The sequence below is a fragment of the Camelus ferus genome, chromosome 23 (genome assembly GCF_009834535.1).
Source record: "Camelus ferus isolate YT-003-E chromosome 23, BCGSAC_Cfer_1.0, whole genome shotgun sequence".
Classification (NCBI taxonomy): domain Eukaryota; kingdom Metazoa; phylum Chordata; class Mammalia; order Artiodactyla; family Camelidae; genus Camelus; species Camelus ferus.
Window position 1 is genome coordinate 25,187,590 of NC_045718.1, and position 26,224 is coordinate 25,213,813.

Here is a 26,224-nt window from a genome sequence, read left to right on the forward strand (position 1 = left end):
CGCTAACTCGAGCCTCCTTTTCAGCCAGAGACGAAACTCCTAGCGTGTATACCGGCAGCAGGTGGGCTTCAGCGCAGGGCGTGGTGTTGGTAAGCCCTGGAAACATCAAGGCTTCCTGACCTCTCCTGGGCGAAGGATTATACACAGCTTATTATACGATTTAAGCTTTCTGGAGGCCATTAAAAAAACAAAAAGCTTCCGGCATTCTCTGGCAAACACCAAGGAAAGCAAAGGAAATCACTTGGCTGACGCTGACGCTAAGTCAGCAGCACCCCCAAAAGTACGAATTCCTGTGAGAACTGGCCGTAACTCCATGGCCTCCCAAACCTGGTGGTGACTTAAAAGATAATCTTATGGAGGCTCAACAGTTGGTTACCCACTGAACAGGAAAAATGGCTACAACAAGGTTAAAGTTTGATTCTAAAAAGCACCTATGGTTCAGTCCCAACGGCTGGCCTGTCCTCCTGGAGTGCCTCCAAGAACAAATCTTGAATTACACACATATATTAAGTAACTCATTGGAATACTGATAAAAACCATTTCTTGGGGAAAGCAATACTATTGCAAGATGGCCTCCCGAACGTATCAAAGAGGTCAAATCTGTCCTAAATATAACCCAGGAAAACCTATTCGTACATCTCTGGGGCATCTTCCTCTCCTCTGGGGACCCACTGAGATTCGGCAAATGGACTTTGTCCAGTTGTCTCCCTCTCAAGGGTACAGTATGTTCTGGTAACGATTTGCATGTTTTCCCGCTGGGTCGAAGCATTTCCTTGTCCCAGAGCTACAGCCACAGCAGTTAGTCAAGTGAATTGGAAAAAAATAAGCCAACTTGGGGAATTTCCCTCTAAACTATGTAGCGATGGAGATTCCTACTTTACAGGACAGATTTTATGCTGTGTCTGTGACTTATGCAACATTTTCACTGCGCTCACCATCCCCAGTCCTCTGGATCAGTGGAATGTGCCAATGGAATAATTAAAACTCAGCTGGCAAAATCAGTTAAATCATTTAAGCTGCCTTGGCCCAAGCACTGCCTTTGGTTTTGCTTAATGTCCCATCTACTCCCTCAGGAAAAAAATAGACTGCCACCACTTGAAACTGTTACTGGCAGACCCATGTGACTCGATGAAGGGAAATATGAACCTGCTGTGGTGAAAGGAGATGCAAGGATTAAGTAAAGCCCTTGAAACTAATATAAAGCTCCTAGAGCAGTCTCTTCATAGCTCACCCCTGGGAGACAAAGACCTACCACCTGACCTCCAACCTGGCAACTATGTTTATTGGAAACACCTTCACCAGTATGCCCCCCACCTTCGTTGGAGGCGACCTTACCAGGCACTGTTAACTAACCCTCGTGCCACCAGACTTAAGGGCATTGACGCGTAGATTCATGCTTCTTATTTAAAGACAGCAGCAGCTCCTGCCTGGACTTCACAACCGTCTGGAGACCTGAAATTAAAATTAACCAGACAAAGGCCAGGATAATGAAGGCGATGACAGCTGCCATGGACAGCTTTCCCAAGATTTGGGACCAGGCCTGAATAATCTTGCTTTTTACGTATCTTTTCCCCCATATCAATGCTTTTGATTCCATAGTTTTTCTCCAATGGGCACAATCATATGCTAATTTGATTACTAAGTTGCTACTATTTCTCTGTGGGAAAGACACCAAGAGACAAGGTCTGGAGAATGTCCTGGGATTTCCAGTATTTCTAGAGGTACTAATTTACATCTAACACAGGGCTTCCCATTCAGGATTTACGCTATTAAACACTGTATTATGTGTTCTAGGGCTGTAGTGTGTGTGTTTGTGTTCGTGCGTGCGTCACATACAGAGACACATCTGTCTTTAATTTAACATCTCTTACACACCCTTCCAATGTGCTAAGAAGTATGCAGACTTGTGACTGGAGAGTGCAATGCTCTGGGGGCTGAATTCTCGGCAGATGACTTCTGTCTGCTTGTTACTGTGTACTAAAGGGTAGGAAGTAGGTTAGCAAAAACTGCTGTAGGAATACATTCTGCAATGTAATGGCATAACAAGTTGATGCAGATAAGCGCAGAATAGCCGAGGATGAAAAAAAATGTTCTGTACCCAGCCATTAATCCAAGAATTGGGTAGGACTGCTGCCTTTTGCCTGAGCTTGCCAGCATGTTAGTCAAGGGGACCTATGTGAATTTTGGGCAGTCTCTGTAGCAACTTCTGAGGTTCTTGGTGACCGAGAGTCGGTGGATGAAGCCAGCATGACCAGGTTGGCCTGGAGTCCCAGGTCTTCTTGTAAATTCCTGTGTTGCCAGGACCACATATCTCGATGGCCTTGTCTAGCTCACCTCCCATCTCTCACCTACTTGTGTCCTTTAACTTTCCTTCCTTTTTGTATTTCTGGTCAAATGAAAGATATAGGCAGGCTTGTTCTGAATAGCGTTTGAATTTTCAGTGGTTAGAGATCTATTAAAAGTGAGATCTCTATGATTACCCATCCAACGTTGATATATGCTCCAGTCTAAAACAACCAAAACCAAAACCAAACAAAACAGAAAAAAAATCTGAAACCATGGTTTTCAAGACACTGAACACAAGAAAACCAAAGACAGTGATCTTTGGACATGGAAAACAAGCAAGGTGAGCCTAATGATTGCCCCAGCTTACTGCTCTGAGAGAATTCTAGGCTGCACTGCAAGGAGAGGGAACACAAGAGGAACCCAATGGACTTCCTGAACTACGAGTATAAAGCTGAGTGTCCGGGGAGATCAAGGTAGATAGAGTTCTCAAAACAGAGTCTGTGAGAGGAGAGAGCAACACAGAGAGAGAACTCCAGATATCTTTGCAGGGTCCTCTTCTAGTGTTCAGCTGAGTACTGATCCGAAATTTCATGTGAGGTAACTACCAAGGGCCAGGAAAAGAATTATCCAAGTAGATTAGAGACTCAAAAGGACCAAACTGCTTGCATGTAACAACTACTCCCCAAAACAAAGCTCAAGAATAGTTACAGAGGGGAGGGTATAGCTCAAGTGGTAGAGCACATGCTTAGCATACACAAGGTCCTGCTGGGTTCAATGCCCAGTACCTCCTCTAAACATAAATAAGTAAGTAAACCTAATTACTGTTACCCCCACCAAAAAAAAAAAAAAAAAAAAAAAAAAAAAGAAAGGTTAGAAAATTGCCCAGTGCCCAAAAAAGGTAAAATTCACAATATCTGGTATCCAATCAAAGATTACCAAAATTTAAATGTCTGCTCTTCAAAAGAAACTAAAACATGTTGTTAGGAGGACAAAAAGAAAAGCCACAGAGTTAGAGGAAATATTTGCAGAACATGTATCAGATAAGGGACTTGTATCCAGACTATATCCTGAAGTCTCAAAATTCAGTAATAAGAAAACAACTCAATTCAAAGGAAGAAGATGTGAATTACCACTTTGCTAAAGAAGATATAAAAATGGCAAATAAACATGTTTGGTTACAAAACTTTTTTTTTTTTTAAGAAACCATAAAACCACATGAGTCCATAGTGTCAAAGGCTGCCAAGCATCCTGGTTGATTTAGTTAGTGTTGTAGTGGAAAATGGGGAGTCAAAAGTACAACTCTAAAATTTTCAGAAAACTTAAGTCTTTGTTTAGAGTAAAACTAACTAAATGTTTGGACCTGATAGAGAATACATCAGAAATTATAACAATTTCTTCCTTAAATTTCAAGTACCCCAACTGGAACAAAATTAAACTCCATGAGTTTAAACTCTATGAGTTTAAATTAACCACTATGAATTGAGGTTGACTGAGTCCTGCCAGTTCTTTTACATTCGCTTACAATGTTTTATTTTTCAGCACATAATCAATATTGTAGAAAGCAATATATGGTAAGAATTTACTTGGAAAGATTTTTTTCATTCCATTTCTGATGTGTATGTTTTAGTAAAGTGTACATGGTTCTCCCTGCTCAGTTTCAGTATTTTTCTAATAAGCAGATCAGTGAGATTCATATTTGAAACACTGGCACAAATTTCCAAAATGAATTATTTTTTGTCTCTATTTACAATAGGTGCCAAAACAAGTCTTAGGTTTAGAGTAGATCTTTCTGATTTTCCTTTACAGAGCCATACAAAGCCATGATCTCTTCTTCGCACTGTAAAAACATTCCTGGCAGGGTCAAAATCAAAATAAATAGAAGTTTCGTTCCTGAAAATGAACATGGAATTGAGTCGACTATAAAAGTGAGGTTGTCACAACTTATTTCAACAAGAGAAGTTCTAAAATTAAAACCATGTTTCTTCTGTCATGTGTCATACAAGAAAAAATGGGGGAAAAAAGGGAAATCTCAGTGTGTTCCTAATTTAGATTCTTCTTCTTTACTATCAACATAACTTTCTCCAACAGCGACACATACAAGTATGTTGTACTACCCTTAATATTGAAGACATTTCTGTTTTCAGCTCTGGTTGCCACCATTTGGATATTGCATTAAAAAAATGAAGTTTATATATGCGTATATATGAGTGATGATGGAGATGGGTATACTACTTACATGGGTATTTCTTGAACAGGGTTTTGGTCCTAACTTGATCATCAGAACATCATGAAACATATTTCTTTGAGAAATGACAGTTTGGAATATTCATTTCAATGTCAAGTTTGCAAATGTTTTGATCAATTCAGAAGCTATTAAATTACCTATTTAACAACAATAGCAACTTTTAAATCATAAACTATCATTACCTTATAGGTTACCTACCTATATTCTGTATAAAATATTTTGTAACTTCAGCCAGTAGATTCAAGGAAATTCCCAATGAAAATGAACCAGGTGCAGCCTAAATCTATGTGAGCAAGTCTACATTTCTGAAATAATTGAACTAAGTAGGTAACTTAAGTCCTAAAGACAAAATATCCAAAAATTCAAGGTTGTAGTTTCTTGAGAGCAACTCATGAACCTCTGTAGATACATGGCATTAAATTCAAAGAGCAGGAAGCTGAAGGTGTATGATCTGAGGACTACTGGGTGTGGGGGTGATGGACTTACTCTTTTCTTTATGGCTTCTTCACCCCATGACCTTTGGCATAGTAATTCTCTTAGTTTACTCATCTAAAAAATGGGTACAAAAGCACTTGCTATTCAACTAGTTATCCTCACAGAATCTTTCTGAGCAACGCATCTGATTAGTATATCATATTTCCCAGTCAGTTAATTTCGTTTTGATTTGTTTCCAACCTGCTTCCATGCAGGCTCTGCGGCCCCAGTTTCACTGCTGGTAAAAGAAGTGAAATTGGAATTCTTAAGAGATATTATGCCATGAATTCTTATGCGCTCCAGCCCAATGCACAGCAAGCATTAAGGCTGCTTAGAAGGGTTACTAAGATGATGACCTATAAAAGGGTCTTGAGAGGGAACGGGAAGGTTAGAATGATCACACAGTCTGCATGCCAGACTCACAGAGGCACGTTATATCTCATTGCTTCTCAAATTGTGACCTACTCATCACTTTTATTAGAATCACCTGTGGGTTTAAGATGCCGCTTTCAAGACTCTTCAGCAGATCCTAATGAATCAGAAGCCCTAGGGCAGAGATTGAGAATCTTCACTTTTAAACAAGTTCAAGATGGGGGACGATGAATTTCAGTTGAGAATTTTATATATTGGACTTTCTATAAACAACGGAGCATAAGGAACAGGCTTGAGTCAAGAGTTCCAGAGCTGAAATAGATGGATGCTCTCACCCACATTACTCTCCCCAGCATCTTCCTTCCTCTAGTAAGACAGCTAGTTTATAGTTCTTAGCTTGAGATACTCAAGTAAAATTATTTTTATGGGATGGTAGGCAATTGATTATTGGAGTGATGCTGTCCAGAATGTAACAAATACGTTTTTCACACTTAGGTGGGCATCCATCTGCTATCTGGCACTTTCTAGAGCAGGAGGTTCTTCTCCTTGCCCTTCAGACATTCAGTATCAAGGCATTCCTCTGAAACCTTCAGGGGCGGGGAGCTGACATCCCCCAACCTCGGCTGTCAGATTCCACACGGCAGTTAAATCCCATACCTGTTCTCTCTACCACCACTGTCTGTGGAGAAGCTTAGACACTTTTACGGAAGCCAAAAAGTTGTGGAGGAGCAACAGTAGACTGTAACGTCAACTTTGCAGCAGGATCCCCGACTATCCCCCAGAACTGATTAATTCATTTTTCCAATTTTCCAATTCATTTAACGAATATTTTGAGGACAGACGTGTATTGGAAAGTGCACAGATGTGGAGTCAGAAGACCCAGCATGAAATTAAGCAAAACCCTTTCTCAATCTTACTCTCTCGTTCTTCATGCATAACAAGGAAATAATAAATATACCAACTTCCCAGGGTTGATTGTGAGGATAAGATGAGATTTGTGGTGAAAGCACATTGTAAACTGTAATGGCCTAGAAAGCATTCTTACTTTCATGTGTAAGATGCTGTGATTGGAGTTATGGGCATGCAAGCATGTTTAAGATACAGTTTTCTTTCCTCAAACAAATAGCAGTATTGTAATGGTGTTGACATCAACATACGTGACTATCAGATGCTGTAAGAGTGGATGAAATGCTTACGGAGTTCCGAAGGGGTCTGTCTGGGGTCGTCAGGAAAGGTTTGTTGCAGGGCATGATGGTGTATCACTTGGGCTTGGAAGTGTGGTTAAGATCTCAAATGAAAAGTAAAGCTAGAGCAAAAGGGCATTTCTAGGGGAGGGAAGGCCATGCTATAATTCATTACAAGAATTTAAAGTACTAGGTTTTCATTGTCTCATTTGAATAAAACTTTATTAAGAAACCTGCTATGTATTTTCTCTGCTTTGGTCCAAAGACTAAATGTTTCAAAAACTATATAGCTCTAGAATTCCAAAGAGCAAACGAAATTGAGGAAAATCTACTTCTCAGAAAACTATGTCTGGAATCCATTGCTGATTTATTTTCCCCACTTTACATTTTCTCTAGTAAAACCTCTTGTATTTTGTTTCTCCTCCTTATGACACCTTCTTATTTTGGTGATGAGGACAATCTTCCTTTAGGGTAGTTTAGGATTTCATTTTGCTTAGGCAAGTCCTAAAAAATTCATTTCTGTGTCCACATTGCCTTGTAATCTATAATTACACTGAATCACCATTTGAAAGTACAATTTCTGGAATGTGACACTTTGGAAATAATCCTTAGTTGTATAAAATGTTACTTATCTAGTATAATATGTGTTAATCCCATGGAGGAAAAAGGGGCAAAAGAGAATGAGAATATGTTCAGCCTGAGTAAGCATCAGAAGTATCCAACCACATAAAAGTGCAGGCATTATTTAGGAAACATAACAAGATGTGAAAATAGCTGATGAGAAATTGCCAATTTCCCTGTTTAATCAAACCCCGTACTAGTAGGAGCTAGTCATGCACATGCTAGCATCAAATATACCTGAAATCAGTGCCTTTATAGAGGCAAGCACTCTATTCAATGAGCAGACCCAGAATTTCTTTATATAATTTCAAGTATGCTCTACATCAATTCCAGTTTCTAAGGCACCTTCTTCCACTCCTGTCCTGCTTTCTCTCTTGATCTTGCTCATCTCCATTTGATTCTGTGTCATATTTACTTCTGAAGCTGCCCTCTGCCAGTCGAATCCTTTAGAGAGCTGGCTTCCCCTTCCACACATGGGGCTGGAACAAGAATGAGCAGTGCATACTGTCGGGTTTATTGTTACTGCCATCCTATCTCTCCACCCTTTCCCATTTTTGTAGCTTTCCTTCCATTTGGTTTAGTAGAGGCAGCATGGCATTGAAATGAAGCTCTAGGCTCCAATCCATCTATTAACTGCAAGATGTTCATCTGAAAATTTAGGTTCCTTATCAGTTTGTGGGGGAGGGGGTCATCATATTTGCTTTATTTCATAAGGCTATATTGAAAATGAAATTAAACAATCAAGGTAAAGGCTCTTTGTATGCTGTGTAAGCATAACCTACATGTCAGGGCTGGGATGAGATGAAGTTGCCTGAGTGCAAAGTTCAAGGAGGTGCTTGCTCTCCGGATCGTGCCAGGGCAGGGTATGGAGGCTGCCTTCAATTTTTCACCCTTAACTGTTGTCATCTGCAACTCCGCTGTAACCAAAGGATTCAAATCTTGGCCAATGACTGGCATTAAATAGATAAAATACTCTTCTTTCTCCCAGGGGAGATGTACTGACGAGAGACTTCAGTCTTGAGATTAAAGAAAAAGAAAGTTTCTAGCTGGTAGAAAATCCCTTCAAAAATTTGCAAAGAATACATGGGAACCTACCCTACCCATGAATAAGTCCCGCCCTTGGTTTGAGGAACATTGAACTGAGTGAGTATCACGATGGAGGAAGCTTACATAACTGGAAAGCATTTTCATCTAATGAGCTCTTTCTCAGAACAGTTTCCCCACTTGGGCCCTCAAAATAAGTTTTCAAAGAATTTTACTATATTTAATTCAGAACCCACATTAAAAACAAACAAACAAAACAAAACCCCTCCAAACCCACACACAATTAGAGCAGGGAAGTTCTGACTTACCCTCAAAACTTATGCTTCACAAGCAGATTTAAGGAAAATTTCTCTCTGTCTCAACATAACATTAAGGCAAAGATTACTACACAGTGACAAAGCTAAATCATCTCAGAAGGATAGAGTTCCTCGCTCACTAATCATTATCATCCACCAAGAACTAGTATGCTGTTAATACTTGTAAAACTCTCTGGACTGGAAATTCATTACTAGCAAAAGTACGAGTCCATCTTTATTCTATGTAATTAATTTGACTTCCAGTCACTGCTTAGCAGAAATGGACCCTGACTTCCTTCTCCGTGAAGAACAGGATCTTTACTTGGGGGAACAGCGGATCTGTGAGCAGGAATGTGTTATAATTACATCTGTATTTTAAGAATATTTATCTGAAGGTATGTTTCTGTACTATTAGACGTTCCTCATTATGTTATACTCAGTCATTCTTTTAATATAGGTTAAAGCTCACCCAGAATAACATCAGAGCTCTTTCCCAAGGCTGTGACACTGCATAGGATCTGGCCCTCGCCTGCTTTTCCACCTCAAATTGTGCCACTGTTGTTTGCACACTAAGCTCTGAGCACATTCACCTCTAACTTTTTTTTTTTTTTTTTTTTTTTTTGCAGGGAGGGAAGTAATTAGGTTTATTCACTTATTTATTTATTTAAGTGGTGTTACTGGGGATTGAACCCAGGACCTCATGCATGCTAGGCAAGCACTCTACCACTAAGCTATACCCTCCCCCAACAATTACCTCCAGAAGTTCCTAGAAAACACATGGTCTGCTCTTTCCTGGCTCAGGAACTCTGTGCTTTTCTCCCAACCTCTACCTAACTGTCTTCTTCTTAGCTGATAACTCCTACAAGGGAATTTCCCCGCCTACTCAATCTAAAGCAACACATACCATTTTCTACATAGCAACTAACAAAACTATGTATTATTTACTTGTTTATTTTTCAGTCTCTGCCACTGTAAAGTGAGGGCATGGATGATACAGTCACGGTCCTTCAGGGTATCCCCAGAGCTTGGCAAGATGACCAATGTGCACAAGAAGCTCAAAAATATTTGTTGAATGAGTAAATTGAATGAAGCTGAACTAATGTTGTCAGACAACTGGAAAGATGTTCCATTGCTTAGCGATACACCTAAACAAGTTGTTCAGCATCTAATTATGGAGCTTTGTATTGAGGTCACACTGGGACATACGGCTCAAGTAGGTAGAATATCCTACGAATTTGGCATTCCTTATTTAGGTTAGTAGATGTCTAATCTCTAGGTGGAACTTCCTCTTTGTACATTTGCTCCTTCTTCCTGTATCTCCCACCTCCAACATCTTCTGACCATTATTTCTCGTGCTAGGCTTGGTAATTTTGCTCATGATCGAGAAATGGATGGCTCTGGATGGCCATGGATTGAGTTGCCCAAGACTTGGTGATAAGTCATGACCTGCTGAAGGAGAGGGAGTTTTCTGAAGTGGAAGGGGCCTTTGGAGGGCATCCAGCAGTTTTTGAAACTGTTCCAGCAATCCAACTGGTAGGCGCAGTACCTTCCCTGGCAATCTGGTTTCCTGATTTACGAAGTATGGGGCTGTTTATCATGCTTTTGATGGAAAATAAATGACTTAATTCCACTGTATGATGAAGTTCATATTGGAAATATTTGAATAGGTTTTTCAGGCCACAGTTCTACAATTGGCTATGAAATTTTACAGTCTTGTTTCTAGGATATAAAAGTTTACGACTGGAGCCTCTACTCCAGGCTACAAATGGAAGAATTATAAAAGCTGAGGCCACAGCTGTGACACATTCCTTCTTGGCTTTGGAACCAAAAATACAATGAAGTAAAGAGTCAATGTATAGAAATAGGTAGGTTTGATTGAAGACTACTTATAAAATCGAGTTTCACCTGGAATATGAATTAAATAATACTAATTAACACATCCCATGATTTCTAGAGTGAAATGCAATCAGAACTGTAAGACACTTCATTCCTAAGCCAAGTTCATGTGGAAGGAGATTATTTGGCTTATAATTATTTTTATTGTGCCGGTGGACACAATGAGACACCAACAAAACAGTGGTCTTTTGGATGTTTGCAGGGAAAATCTTCCTTTGTTTATCATGTTGAACTTCATCCCCAAACATTATTTACCATAGCTCCATAACATAATAAAACTCGTTCTTCCCAATTCACAGTTAGAAAATAACCCAAAGAACATATTTAAATAAATTGTCCAGGGTGACACAGAAGGTCAGCATCCATGGCTCTGAATGGATGCTAAAAGCTTTATATTTTCTAGAGCTGTTACCATTAAAGTAGCTCCTCATATGCCTAATTATCATCTATCTGACATCTCTGAACACAGACAGTAACTGGCAACCAAGTCAAAAATGGTCTCTGAATAACTAAGACAGGTGATGGGAAGTCCACACACAGAATCTCAGACATTTTGCTAGAAGACCACCTCACATCTACTATCTTGCCCACAAGCCTATGTACTTTTATTTTCCACTGAATTTTAATAAGCTTAGTTAGTTGGTTTACCATTACTAATATAGCAGATTTACCAGTGAGAAACAACAGCACTGCAGGGAGGGAAAGGCATAGTGTTCTCATGTGATTCAGCACAAATTATACAAATGAAAATTGTCTCAGCCTCATAAGGATGACATGACTTAACTGTAAAGCATTTTGAATGGCCTTTGGCATAGAGCAGCATTATGGGGAGCAACCTGTCGCTGCGTGGAGTTGAAGTCCTTCATACAGGGGACACGTGTGATAAAATAATAAATGGATGAAAATTTGGTCATTCTTTATTTGCTCACTTTCAGTAAATAAAATAGGGAAGAATATTAAATATGAGCCTAAGAGGATAAAAAAAACTGGACTGAGAAACTCTTTCTGCCATTTAGAATGAGAGGTGGGTTAACCCTACATGGATAGAACATTAGAGAATTTAATAATAAATCCAAAACAAGATATAAGGGCAAGACTGAAGAAAAATCCAAATTAAAGTTTTATATGCCCTTTGGCCCCATATGTGCTTACAAATAATATCTTCAGGGAATCCTACAGGGAAATTTAAAGAAAAAACTTAGATCAGAATCTTCTCCCTCCCCCTCTTTCGCTGTCTTCCTTTTCCCCTCCTCCCTTCTTTCCTCCTCCTCCTCTTCTTTTTCTTCTTTTCTTTCTTTTCCTTCTCCTTCTTTTTTTTAATACTAGGCAATATGGTACACTGATCCAGTCCTTAGCAAAAATGTGAAGTAGATGTTTAGATGTTTTCTTCTTTAACTCTCAGGCTCCTTTTCTTTACTTCTTTTGCTTTACCAGTGTTGTACCTCCCCCCACCCCATGTGGCCCCTCTCTGTGCGCACTTGTACGCCAGCCTTGGCAACCCAGGGATCTTCGGATTGACCTTCAAACATCCTAGCGGTATTTTTCTTTCCAAGTCATATTCCAAATTATGGAATGGAAGGTGTTACTCTCTTTTAAGGGAATTCCAGGCACCAGAATTGCCAGAAGACCGGTTGGGAAGGCAATCCGCGGATGAGGATAATGTCCTGGAACATGTCTGGAGGCAACGTACTGAGTGGGTAGAAAATGTGGGCTTTGGAGTCAGGTCGAGTTGAGTCTGAATTCTGGCTTCTCACAACTGGCAGTGTGGCTTTGGGTCTTCATTTGTATGAAAGGAATAATAATAAATCCTGATTTGAAGGGTTGCTTTAAAAATTAAATCTGATTGTGTTTGTAAAATACCTAATAATGCACCCAGGTCATAATCCGGCATGGAAGTTATGAGTTAGAGTTTTGGAGGGAGATAAGCAGAGGACCTAACTTTCGCCCAAGGGGAAATAATTTGACTCTCAGGCTTCTGGAGAACAGGGATAACAATGCTCTTCTCAGGATTGTTACTAAGGCTTAAATGCATGTAAAAACCTTCCTCCAGTTCTTGGAATGAACTCTAAATAAGTGGTGGCTACTATAATAACAGTGATAATTAGGTTGTTCTACTGTTGTGTGGGCTCAAGAATTGATAGATGTTATCCTGTTGCCATTATTACCATTGCATCATTAGTGTTCCTGAACTCATTTGGGAGATGGACGCTCTCATTATCTAAACAAGGACGCTCTCATTATCTAAACAAGGTAGAATCCAGAATCTCATCAGTCATTTCACGTAGCATTTGTTACGTAAGGAAAACTAAGTCAGTGTTTGAGAGCTCTGTTACATTTTTCCAGGGGAAAGCTAAGGATATGCAACATCATAATAGAGAAATCATTTAACCATTTCTGTCTCCAGTTACTACTTAGCAAGGGTCATTGTATGTACCTACCTGATATAACAAGGTGACTGAATCTATTTTTAATGCCATCTCAGGCTATGGAAAATAGTTTAGAGCACTCCAGGTAAGCCTCTGTTATGAAATAGGATTCCAGTTCAGCTGTGTCTAGTCATGTCGAAGTGCCCTAACTTATGTTCTGATAGGAAAACATTTGGTTATCTCCTTGTGCATACATGGGGGAGAAGGGAAAAAAAGAAACCAAGAAAAGGATCTGACCTTCTGATATTCGCTTGCTCCGCACTGCGTTTTGGTCAGTGCACAAGTAAATAACGGCTAGAAACTATAAGCCGGCCCCACTGTTCTTCCTCATGAGCTACAATTCAGCCAAAGCTGGATATGAAATCAGAAAGAGAGTATTACTGCCCTACTGAGGCACACTGCTTTCCGCAGATCATGTTTTCCCAAAGAGCTACACCTGAATGTGACTTGCTTGTATTCCAGTAATCCTTTTTTTCATGATCATGATTGAGATCCTTGAGGAAAAAGTCGGGAATGAGACCATTGTTCCTGGCATGCAGCAAACCCCAGAAACCAGTGCATTCAGAGGTCAGAGGGCCAAAGGAGCCTCCTGAGCCACAGGCCAGCAAACTAGCAGAAGATTTTAGATGCCACAAACCGTATGCATTCACTCATACTGCGAGGAACTAGGAAAAAGTTGCCCAGTGGGTCTATTCTACTGTCCCAAGGACAACAAAAAACGAAACTGCTAACCAGATTACATGTGAGGGTTGTAAACTGCCGAGCATAGCAAGAACACCGTCTCTTCCAGGACAACACGTGCTTTGTAATCCCTACTAAGCAGAACCAGTGGTTTGAATTGTCATCGTTGCTCTGTTCTCATTTCATTTTGCTCAGAGGTAGCCCTTGCTATTGAATGTTGCCTGTGGTGTACTGTTTGTCTCCCTAGTGGACTGGGAGCCTCTGGAGGACAGGACCATATTTCAGTCTCTGTTTATATTTCTAGTGCCTGGCACATTGCAATCACTCAATAAATGTCTGTTGAATATATATAAATCAGAACTCTTGACAAACTATGGCTAAAGTTCTAAGCTGATAGCCAATTTGTTAAGCATTATAGTGTGACTTTGTGATAGTTAAACAATTAGAGATCTTTACTTTCAAATCCACATGCTCTAAGTTTTTCACGTAGCCCAAAAACATTTTCAATGCACTTATCCTATGCCAACTACTGATGGGGTTATGCAGATGGAAAAAGTATTTTTCTCTCCTTTACTGAGATTATTGAGTTTGTATCATAAACCACAGTCTCTATATTCAGAAGCCATCTTAATAAATGTTTTTGGGTTTACGCAATAGCTCTGTCATTTGAAACATAAAATCAGTTGAACATCACAGCAATTAATATTGACTAAACAACTCCAAACTTCAGCTGAGCAGTTTCAATCGTATGGAGACAATCTGAATTTCAGCGCCATCAAGAAACAATAGAAATACCTAATGCAAGATTTAAGAATGCATATTAAGTTTCACAGTGCAGTTTGGTAATTATGAAAGTATGCTTTCCCATTGTCATTAACGGGCTTTTTGGGAGTCAAACTATTGTTCTGGTGTGTGGTGAGGAAAAAGACTCCAATGACTTCAGTGCCTTTGATCTTTTGAGTTTCTGAAGTTGTGGGATTTTGTATGCTACACTGATAATCTGGGAAAGTGCGCAATCACTATAAAAGGAAATTTTCTACTACTCCAAGAATAATCGTTTATAGCAAAACCACCCGAGAGAAACATGTGGGTACATAGCACCCTGAGGAAGACCAAAGATATTTTTACAACTGAGGATTGTTTTCTTCCCTTTGTATGAATCCATATGGTGCCGATTCAGACATCAGTCATGAGCAGTGCTGTCTTACTTAACCCCAAGAATAGAGTTCACATTTTGCTTCCAAATTTGGATAAAAGGAACTTTTTATTGGGAGTTAGCTGTTTTATCTTCCACAGCCCAATGACTCCAGGTCAATGGCATGTAAACGCAACTGGAGTAGGATGGCAAGCATAAATGAAGTAGTCATGGAACATGGATTTTCAGCTGTGGATACACGCTGCTTGATCGACGCCCTGCACTTGCTGCTTCCTCTCCTGGATTCAGACGCCTGTGTGACTCTGCAAGGGATCATACTTCCTGCACAGTGAACAGTCCACCTGGTGCTGATCCTCATCATCATCTCGGGGCACCAGGGGTGAAGAACTGCTGCATCTCATTCACTCATCCATTCATTCTACAGAGGATGGTGAGGGAGAGGCCCACTGTTGGCTGAGGAGTCTGTCCCAAGAAAGAGATGGACGTTAAGTCCTCTCTTTGTCTTGAGCGTGTAGAGCCTCATGTTAGGTCACAGCATCAAGGCCCAGCTCCATATCTGATGTGTGACTTCTCTCAGCTGAATTCTGTCCAGCTCTACCCCCAACCCCAGCACAAACTTCCTCTGGGTCTGATGAAGCCTGAGATCTCTTTCTCAGAATAATGTTCCTAAGCTCAGAAATATATAACACTACTTATTGTATATTTTATATTACATACTATATATTTTAAAAACAAAAGTGCGATATAGATCTATATGGTCTTCTTTATAACATACTAATAATAAGATCTAGAAGTAGGTGTAATAACTACCATAATTTTGAAGTAGTGTTACATATAAGTGATATTTTGTGACATCTGTATGAACTGTAATGTGATGTGAAAATACCTCTGATTTCTGTTGGTGACAAAGCTACTAGTCTGCTAATACTACTGTGGTTTGTTGTTCGTATTCATAACGAAAGGGAAAGTGAAATTTCAGGTACAGGGTGGTTGAAATAAAGATGCACGTTTTTCCCATCCAAACTGACAAATTTCCCTCAATTCTCACAGACTCCTCCAAGGTAAAGAACTCCCATTACAGAGATTTTTTAAAAATCTGCAACCACATAGAGCAAGTCAGTCCTCTTGAATTCTCCTGCTTCTCCTAAATTGTCTTCCAATCCACAAAATGACTTGTTTCTAGAATCTTCAGTAACCTTATCACTTTTCTAGCATGAGCTAGAATTCCTAATGAACCTAGAAAATTAGCAAGGTTTCCAGTTTATTACAACCAGCCCATGTAAGCCCAGAGGAATGAACAATAAACTTGCAGGAATACCTTGGCATCCTCTAATAATAAAATTTTCTTTAACTTGGGGATTAAAAAATCTGACAAGATGGTTCATTTTGTATTTTAAAGTCAAAGCAGTTTTTTTTTAAAAAAGAGAATTAATTGAATTTTTTAACAACAGTTTGATTTTCTTACTGAGAGGACCATTTTAAATAGGGAAGTGTAACATAAGGGATCAGTAACATAAGGGGAAAAAACACCTTTTTCCAGATCAAGTGACTCAGTTTGTCATTTGTTCAGCAGATGCTAGGTGTGTGTCTTTAGAGCTTTTTGAAGACTGTGCCTTTCAGCAGATAAGCCGGAGTCTCTGATCCTTGCTCCAAATTGGATGCAGCTGCATCTCAATAGAGAGACAACTAATTAAATACCAATTTTGTGCTAGGAAATAAAATGATAAGGAAGAAATGTCCTCTGTCCTTGAGAGGACTTAAAATTTAGTGAATGATAATTACATATTACAAAAAAATTTATGCAAGGAAGACTAAAACCATGCTATACTGGATGGGGAGAAATACCTGAAATGTTGTAAAGAAAAGATTTGAGCTATTTTAATGACTAGACTTATATTATCAAACGGCTTTATTAACAAGGCAAAAATAATACCATACATTTTCAGAGCATCTTATAATACTCAGCAAACACCATTATAATTACCTGTTCTGGGCTCTTCACTATTCTTCCTAAAAACAGTGGCGCATGGCACCTTCCACATAGTACCTTTTCAATACATACTTACGAATAAGTGAATGAAAGTACAACATAGGAAGGGAAATGTGGAGGAGGGGGATTTGAAACACAGCTCTGCAACTTGCTTGGCTGTATGACTTTTTGAAAGCTTTTAATCTCTCTAAGCCTTAGTTATCTCTTCTGTGAAATGGGGATCATAACAATAATATTAGGATTTTTGTAAAGATTAGATGATTCCTATAAAATGTTCAGCAAACAGTCATCCTTCAAGAAATGTCAGCTATTGTCACGGAAGGAAGCATGTGAACTGATGTTTAGGACTGGGATGAAATACAATGATCCACGTCCACCGTATTGCTGCGAAGAGTGAACGCGCTAGATTGTAGACTTTCTCTAAGGCCACACTGTAAGTGTGAAAAACAGGAAGAGGTACGAACCCGAGTCTCCTGCATTTCTTAGGTTAATGAGTTTTAATATCACCAGATAACCCTCTGACCTAGAGGTCAAAAGAGTCAATACCATTTGACCTTCTAAAACAAAGCAATGCTTCTTGTCTGCTTCCTTCAAAGTTTACATTCTCTGAGTTCACAGAAGTGAGATATCTTAAGTATTTTTTCCATACTGTTTGTCAAGTTGCAGTCTTGGGTATATGTGTCTGAAGCTACACATTTCTATATTGCTCCAAATATTTCATAAGGAGTAATGAGGGGTGGTCTCTGTAGGCTAGAGGACATGGCATGAGACAAGAGCACATCCTCAGCAGGGGGGTTAAAATTGCCACAGACCTATTTTTCCCTCAGGTAGTAAGCTTGAGGGTGAATATTTTTCATCTGTTTATAGTCTATCAAATGGGATTTTTCTACAGGTATGAACCTAAATCAAGCAATAACCAATCTAGATTATTTTTATGTACCTAATTTCAATCATTTAGTTATAAGCTAATGCTATAGAAAGATGTTTGCTGTTTTTGTTTTTGTAAAAGCAAAGTATTTTGCAAAGAAGTATTAATTCTTTTATGGGAGTTAAATGCAACCTTGTATCTGAAAATATAAAGGATCGTGCTAGTGAAAACAACCATAGTATCTTCTTCTTATTATTATTCAAAGAAAAAGCTCAATAGGGATCTGTTGAATGCATACTTGTATGAATGGTTATGCTCTAGGCTATCAAATGTTATGGATCTCTTAATTAATAAAAGTGGTAGAAGATAAATTCCCAGGGTTGTGGGAAAGATTAAATTAGATAATATCCACAATATGTCTATTATAATCTGGCACCTGTTAAACATTAAACAGATGTCAGATGAGTCTATTTGTAAGTGATTAATAGAAGAAAATTAAAGATCACTTGAAAATGTGATGAAGATGTGATGAAATGAGATTCTTAACAAAAGCCAGTTGGAAGGGAAATCTCATGACAGAGCTGATGGATTTTTAAGCACAATATCACACATCTATCAACTTTCCCCAAATGCTGCTTCTCTAATTCGAAAATATAATGCCTTATCCAGGGTTCATGCTATAAGTGCATAAAGGCAGAGCAAGGCGGCTTATTTTCCATAGATGAGATGAACTTCTTCACAGCCTTTCGAGTCACAGGTATAGAGCCAGGTTGGATAACATTTTTGATGCAGACGATGCAAGTCAACTTAGCATTTCACATGAGGCAGTCAACTGTCCCCTGATCAATGTGTCCTCTTTTTTTCCCCCTCTCTACTGTTTAAATAAATTGTAGGAGAGGAGCTGCTCTTGGAATTGCTGTTAATCCATAACATCAAAGTCCTGTTTGGGAATATTTGTGTTCTTGCTGTTATATCCTTCAAAAACTCTTCTTCAAGAGAATTTCCCCATATGTTACAGATTTCCTTTGTTTCTAATTCCCTTGTATTCCTAATTCAGAAATATTTCCTTAATGTAACATACCCTTAAATTTGTCTTCTTATGAGGGTTATTGTGTCCCCAAATATTACGATCTTATATCCTCGGCTTTACCTCTCAATTAGGTTTGTGCCTTCACAGAGGTTTCCCCTTCAGCCAGGAGATTTCTTTATTGGAAAATAAGCAAGAAAGGGGAGATGGAACCCAGAGTTTCTCTGACTGAAAGGAGTTGGAAAGTACTACACTAAAAAGTGAAAAACAGCCGTGGAGAGTCTTGGTCCTAGACTTCGGGTGATAAATCTTGCCATTCCTCACACCCACCCTTCCCTTAGCCTCTAGGATTTATCTCTCCCTTTCTTATCGGCCATTATCATACTGTTACAGCATTGTGTTTGGCTCCATAGTGACCCTGGATGAATCTTCCACTCTCATCCAAATTTTCCTAGCCTTGGGGCATTACGTAGTTCCAGACAGTAAATGGAAGGGCAGCAGAGGCTGATCTGGCTGAGAATGGGGGAGACATACAATGACCTTCCTTTCCTCTCAGACACCAAGGAATCTTCACTTTGTCCTAGAAAAAAAAACACAAAACCTTTCTTCTGTGATTTGAGGACACGACACCTCTTAGCAGAGTTCAGTTGTCCTGCAGAGAAGTAGTGATCAGAGGTTCCAAGGCTTCACTTACGCACACAAGGTCCTGAGCCCTTGGTGGGCAGCCCCTTGGCCTCCCCGGGGCCACTCTTTCAGCAGCCTCAGGGTCAGCCTTTCTTGGCACAGCCGTCATGGCTTCCCGCTCTCCAGTGTGCCTGCTCCCAGCCCAGTGTCCCTTCTGCCTTCTCCTCTTAGGTGTAGCCTCAGCTTTTTCATCCGGAATGCGTTTGCTCTGGGCATTTCAGACATTGTGTTTTAAAAGTTCTTCTTTGAGCTTTCTTGTAGGGCCTTCATATCTAGTATGAGTGTGTGGCAATTGAATCACAGGTGGCAAGGAGACAAGGGTGTTTCTGAAGCTAAAACTGCCAGGTGGCTGAATTAGGATGAACACGCAGAAGTGCTCACTGCCAGTCGCAGGTGATCCACTCTAAGAGTGATCATTATTTCTCTCTTGGGGGTACATTAATAGTTTGTACCTAGAATATGACTGATCTATGAAGGTAACAACAGTGCAAGGAAACAACATATCAGTCATGAGTTTAAAAAAGGTTGGACTAAATTTTGACCATCTCTGAGCTTCTAAGAAGTAGATGATTAATGCTTCTTTTTTTTTTTTTTTTAGCACATGTCTTAGTCTCCAGATAACACTAAGAGAAGCTATTCCAGCTATTCTGTTTAGAAACCAAATTTGCTTGGTTTCTGGAGGTACTATTGATTGTCAGTGTGCAAAATGTACCTTTGTGGTCCTGAACTTGCATTTGAGACATGTTTTAAATGAAAGCTGGTTCTATTGATAAAACAGCTCATAAACTTTCCCCCATAGAACCAACACAAGAAACCTTATTCTTTTTTGTTCTTTCTTTTCCCTGTATTCTGCCTCCCTTTATCCCACCCATCTCCTGACAGAGTAAAGATAAAGACTGCTTAAACAGACTGCTTCAATCTAAGAGTCAAGCTCATTAAAAGGGAAAGTGAGTTCTCTGCTAAATATGGTACTTCTCTTATTTTGCCAGGCAGCACCAATTCTGTAGATAAAAACAGAAATAAACCATTCTGAATGCTTTAGTCCCTTATTAAGACTCTAGAGTCTTTTTTCCAAAAGGAGGAGGATGCATAAAAGTTAGGGGGACATTTTTTAGCCATTTGGAGATTGGAGTCCCCCCTGATGGGGAGGCAGCATCACTTTTCAGTTTGCATGCTGCCCCCTTCTGGTCTGTATATACAGGAGGGTTAATAGTACATCAGATGTCTTTATTTCCATCCCACCACACCTGTGTGTGAGATACCTGTGTAGGCATGAGAATTTGCTTAAAAATTCTCAGGAAATCTCACCAAAAGTTTATACTTGAAGCTAATTAGAGGAAATAAACTCATTTGGCTCCCGGATTTATATTTAAGAATATCAATCTTTATACCATCTCATATCCTTGTTGCTTCAACCCCCTTAGCTCCCACGTGGCTCTGAGACTCCTCTCTGCAAATCAGTGCTCCACCATACCACAGGCTGTGGGAAGTATTCCAGAGTGGTGTGCATTTATGTGAATAGTTTGAGGACCATATTTTAGCCTATTGTGTGATCAAAATTAATTCTACACATTATTAGTTCAGGGTGCCCAATTTACAGTGAAAGAAAAAAAGAAAAGGAACTCTTTGTCTGGTTTTGCTATCAGGGTGATGGTGGCCTTGGTAGGAAGAGAAGTAGCTAAGCAAACAGGAAAGTAGATGGCACCAGAGGCCTGATTTATAATTACATACTTTCCCTTTCAAAACAGTTTGTCTTATTTGCTGGAGCTTCATGTGATTTGTTTCAAGCCCAATACTCAGCACATTTTCCCCAGTTGAAATGCTCTGTTACTTTCCCCCTAAATCCTTAAAGGACTCTGATACTGAGGAAATGCCTGCAACCTGGGGTGATTGTAGCAACCCTGGAATACAAACGTGGCTGGTCTAATCTGTTGTGTGCGTGTTCCTGTTCCTCTGAAGCCTCCTAGTGTTTGTCCTTGACCCAGGCTGGCCAGTCCTCTGCACATCAACAAGTACTCAGCACCCAGACTCAAGAGTCTAATTCCATTCCTTTCCCTTAGGAGGAAGATGCCTAAGGAAGAGATGTTTAAAGAGATTTGAATGCATGTACCTCATTTAACATTACCAGACTTGTAACCTGAAGGTGTCTAAAATTCAGGCTGTACTAAGCTGCATGGGGAATGAACTTTTGATTACCTCTGTCAATGAAGAGTGATAGCATAAAACAATGAGCAACCAAAGCATTGTTTAAAACATCTCTTAATCCATACAAAGTATACATATTCACATGCATGCAGTTGCTACTAAAATGCCCACACTGCTTTAGAGTTTAAATGGTAAGAGGGAAGTGGGTCTCAATTTATTTCAGATGTTCTGTTTATGGAAGAGTGACAAATATTCATAGTAATTCAAAACTACTACCCTTTTAACTACTGATAGAATTTAGTTGGGTCTATTAATTTATATTTATTTGAATAGGTAAATTCAGTTTCCTTCATGATGTAAAAAAAGAAAAATTTTATCTATAAAATAAAAAAAATTGCTCTCTCCTAAATATGATATGCACTTGCCATGTCTATTCTTTGATATGATTTCAAAAATACTCTGTTAATTCATTAAAATCCAGCAGTGGCAAAAATAGGCAAAAAATAGTTTTCATGACTCCATGATATAGCTAAGCATACACTTCCCTAAATGACAAAGGAACATGTTTATCTGATTTTTTTACAGGTCAGTGTAAATTCTCCATTGTAATATTTAAGACAACTACCTTTTTTTATTACTTCCTATTTTTCTTGGTCAGGCACATGTCTTGGGATAAGGATTGCCCTGAAAACCAGGCATGAGTGAGGAATTGATTGTGAAAAATCAGTGGGTGGTTTGGATATGATCTACTAAGAATCCACTGGGAAGAGTGTTATTGAGACTTCAGAAAACATTGGGTTTTTTTTGTTTTGTTTTGTTTTGTTTTTGCAATTGCTCTTCCACCTGCTATAGGGTCATTCTCTTACTGAACTAAAGTTCCAATCTGTGTATGTCCACCACTGCAGGAAAAGCTCTCTTTACAAGGGTTCAGAGAAGCTGAACTCCAGTACTTGGGGAATCACCCAAAACAAGACTAACCTTCTAAATGAGACTTTATTCAGTCCCCTCTGGCTTTTCCAGGGAAAGATTGAACCCATTAAGCAATGCTAATTTAATCATAAGTAATCAAGAGGGGAAGAAGTTATATAACCATCTTCAAAATTCAAAATCAAACATGGTCAAGTCCCAAGAAATAGTTTTTTGTTTTTTTACAAAATTCATGCTTCAGAATAAAAGGAGAAAGAGAAAGAAATAGCCAGAAGTCCACCAATTTTAGGATCAAATAAAATCACACCAAAAATTGACATTTCCCTTACAAGTGTCATATTTATGGCACAGTTCTAATTCATGACATTTAAAAGTAGCAAGACATGAGGTCCTGGAACTCATCCTGTCTGCGGGTGCACAATATAAATAAATGCACTTTCAACTGTAAAAATAAATCAGGTACACAAGGATGGTGTTTGACAACCACATTCTCTCTTTCTCTCCTTCAACCATAGCATAATGATGCAATGATATTTCACTCATGAGCTTAGTCCATCTTGGCTACATGCTTTAAAATCACAATCATTCCCAAGCCCACTGTGGTTCCTATTCCTGTGGGGAGGATATTAACCTGATCTGGGTAGGTGGGAAAAGTTCAAAGACTGCTTTCCAACAATCAGACAATGTTTGACTTGCTATAGGTCATAACTATAATGGAAGTCACCACGAGGTATATAAATCGGCTGCACGGCAACACACAGGTGTTGATTTGTTTTTTTAAAGGGATCATGTTCAAGTTTGAAGGTCCTTGCTTTACATCCGTGGATAACTCAATAGGTGCATACAACTTGTGGCCCCAGACACATGCTCACAGCTTTAATTATCTAGGGTGAGTCAGGCGCGACATTTCACTCAGCGCTTTCTCTTCTTGCGGGCAACAGGATAAACCACGTCAATTACTGTGAGGCGCCTGGTGAAGGTGGAAATCAGAGAGAGCGTCTGAGGCAGACTGGGCGTGACAAGCGCATACCTGCTTTGACGTGATGGCGCGGTCCTGGGGTCCCTGTCCTCCTCCAAGCTGTGTGGTCCCAGCACGGCGAAAGTTGAGTCACCGCCGACGTGTCAGGGCTGCAGGCGCCCAGGGAACCGAGCGCAGGCAGGAGCGCACGGAGAAAGGGTGCAGCAGGCAGCGCACGCGGGGCGCTCAGGGCGGAGCGCAGGGCAGGCAGAGGCGCACGGAGCCCTAGCTCCGTGCTCCGCGCTGTCCCCGCGCTTTGCGAGTGCTATCCACTCTGAGCCCCGAGCAAACCGCGCCAGCCGCCCCCCCTGCGTGGTCCCGCTCCGCACTTGTTTCGCATCTAATCCACAAACGCTGCAGCCACACACAGTTTCCCTTTCCCTCCTTCCAGTCTGTGGATTTACTGCCTTGTGGTCAGCTGCAACGTTTTTCTTAGCAGATTTCCAATCCAAACCTCCCTGTTTATGTAGAGAAATTCTCCATCCCGTAAACCCACAAAACCCACTCATTCCCCTCAGATCTTCTTCCTCCTTTTGTTGACGGGTTTGCAATGTGAAGAATGTACAAAGCCTGTGTGAGATTAGTCCTCATTCACACACATCATCATCATCATCCCAGGCTCCTTTTGTTTTGAATAACTGAGGCTCAGTGAAATTAAAAGCAAGCTGAGCCTACTAACCTAAGTGAGAAATCAACTAATAAAACCTTGAATGAATTCAGTACAAAACATTCAATGCTTGAGTTTGTTTTCTGTTCCAAATAGCTCTTTGGTCATCATCCTTACTTTTGTTTATTGAATGCAGAAGGTTTTTTTTTTTTTTTTTTTTTAAACGCAAATCAGACTCTTCGGCATCCAGAGAACTTGGAAAAAGGACGCCAGACGATACTCTGCTGCGTGGGCTCGCTGTGTCATACCAGAGGGCTCCAGAGCTGCCTGCATTCTTCCTCTTGGAGTATTTTTTTGGTCTCTCCACTGATAGGCTCAAGACTGAGACTCTGTGTGCTTCACAAGCCAAAGAAGACTAGTCAGACTCTGCTGATAAAATTTCCTGGATTACATTTTTCATTGACTGTATATGTCAATAGAGATAAACCTTTACCCTCCTCAGCAGAGAAAGAGCCCAAGAAAATGTTGAAATTTTTTACAAACTTGGCTGGGGAAATTAAGAACAAAATAAAGTTTCACTGTGTTTTATAAAATAGGCCCTACCTTCGCCTTTTACCCCAAATTCATTTTCACTGGTGCCTATGGAAATTTTAATGACAGTTATTCTTGACAAGAAGCCATTGCTTCTGAAATCACTGAGCTCTATTTTGATTTTTGACTTGAAACTTTTTCCCGATGTTGTCCCCTTTTATATTATTTGGTGTTTGGTGTTCTGATTCCAGCCTAACTCATAACACATTTTGTTGCAAAATCACAGGAAACAATAATTAGTTCTTGAAATGTCTTGTTTCCAAACAGACTACCTTCTTATTTGGGCACATTCCAGGAAGACTTCTTCTGAGAATAGGTCAACATAAAATAGCTGAAATTGACAAAAGAAATATAAAACAAAACCACATTTGGCCATTGGTTTCTGCCAACCACATCCAACTTCAAATGGCATATCCTTATTGCTTTAATAACTCCAGTCCATTCCCTATCTTTAGGTAAGCCGTTAAAAAAAACAAAAACAAAAACACAAAAGACACTGTCATAAACTTTTGAATGTGTAGAGTGCATTTCCTCTAATGGTCTTATCAATCTTAGAAACAAAGGAGTCATAGGTAACACTTTCCAGATTTTCCAGTGGAGAAATAGAGTCAGAGAAGGATGAAGTGACCTGCGTTAGGTCATGATGGTAGACAGTGAACAGAGATGGGAGATTGGATGACTGATTTCCTTATCTTTTTGAGATTATTTCTCTATACAAACTATTAACTAAAAAGTAAATGAAATGTTCCAGCCCGCCTTTGCACAACAGAGCTAACAATTCATGAAATCATATGACCAACTTGATAAATAGTTACTTTACATATGATCTGGGACAGATCATGATTTGTTCAGATAAATTGCCAATAATTTGTACTCTCATAGAATTTCCTTGTAAGAAAAAAGAAAATAGTCTGATAAAAACAAGCAGGTTGTTATAGTTTCTGCTTATTTTAGGGGCTCAGTATAGCTCTTTATGTCACTGGAAAGACAGTGTAAATAAAATCATGGATAACACAAAGTCACAGATAAATCTTAAACATCGTTTTAGGTGATAATACAAGCCTTCTTTTCCTCAGATAAAGAGCAAAACCAGATGATGAAGGAGACACCTCCTGCACCCAATCAGTTGTATAATTAGGAGAAAACAGATCATTCATATTTACTTATCCTACATTCATTCTTTTTATCATTTTGCTACATTAAAAAGATTTTTTCGAAGACATTTCTCAAATGCTGCAGTTCAGTTAGCCCTTTATAAATGGCTAGACTGTGGTAATAAGAAAAACTGCATCTCAGCATGCATAATAGTGGCCTGCTCTGCAGAACAATCCCATTTTATTCTCCACGCATTCAGTCATATCAGGATTATCCTTTTAGTTCAGTGTGGCACTTTTTACAGAAGACAGTCACAAATTGGTGTGTATTCAGAGGAGTTGATAAGGCAGTGATTCTGCATATTTTCTTACTTGAATCTTTGAACAACTTTATAAGGGATATAGGGTAAGTGTTGTTAGCCTAATTTTTTAGGTAGAGTTTGTATAGTAAAGTAACATAATTTAGCTACGGTTATTGGCACTAAAGGATGGGACAATTCTGAAATGAATTCCAAGTCCAGTGCTCTTCTGGAGAGAAATTAGAGGAGGGGGACAAAATTCAGGATAGAGAAGGACTTCTCATCATTAGAGC

The 26,224-nt window shown here is 39.5% G+C and overlaps 1 protein-coding gene across 3 annotated transcripts in view; it reads right to left on the reverse strand.

Moving 5' to 3' along the window:
- Positions 1-26,224, reverse strand: part of GREM2 (gremlin 2, DAN family BMP antagonist) — a 91,353-nt gene that overhangs the window by 28,649 nt on the left and 36,480 nt on the right. The window contains exon 1 of one of the 3 annotated variants that reach the window (XM_032466493.1): positions 23,353-23,669. The exons of the other annotated variants lie outside the window; for them this stretch is intronic. The gene's annotated coding sequence lies outside the window, so the exon portion shown is untranslated. Of the gene's footprint in view, positions 1-23,352; positions 23,670-26,224 lie in introns of those variants that run through there. 3 annotated transcript variants of the gene reach the window in all.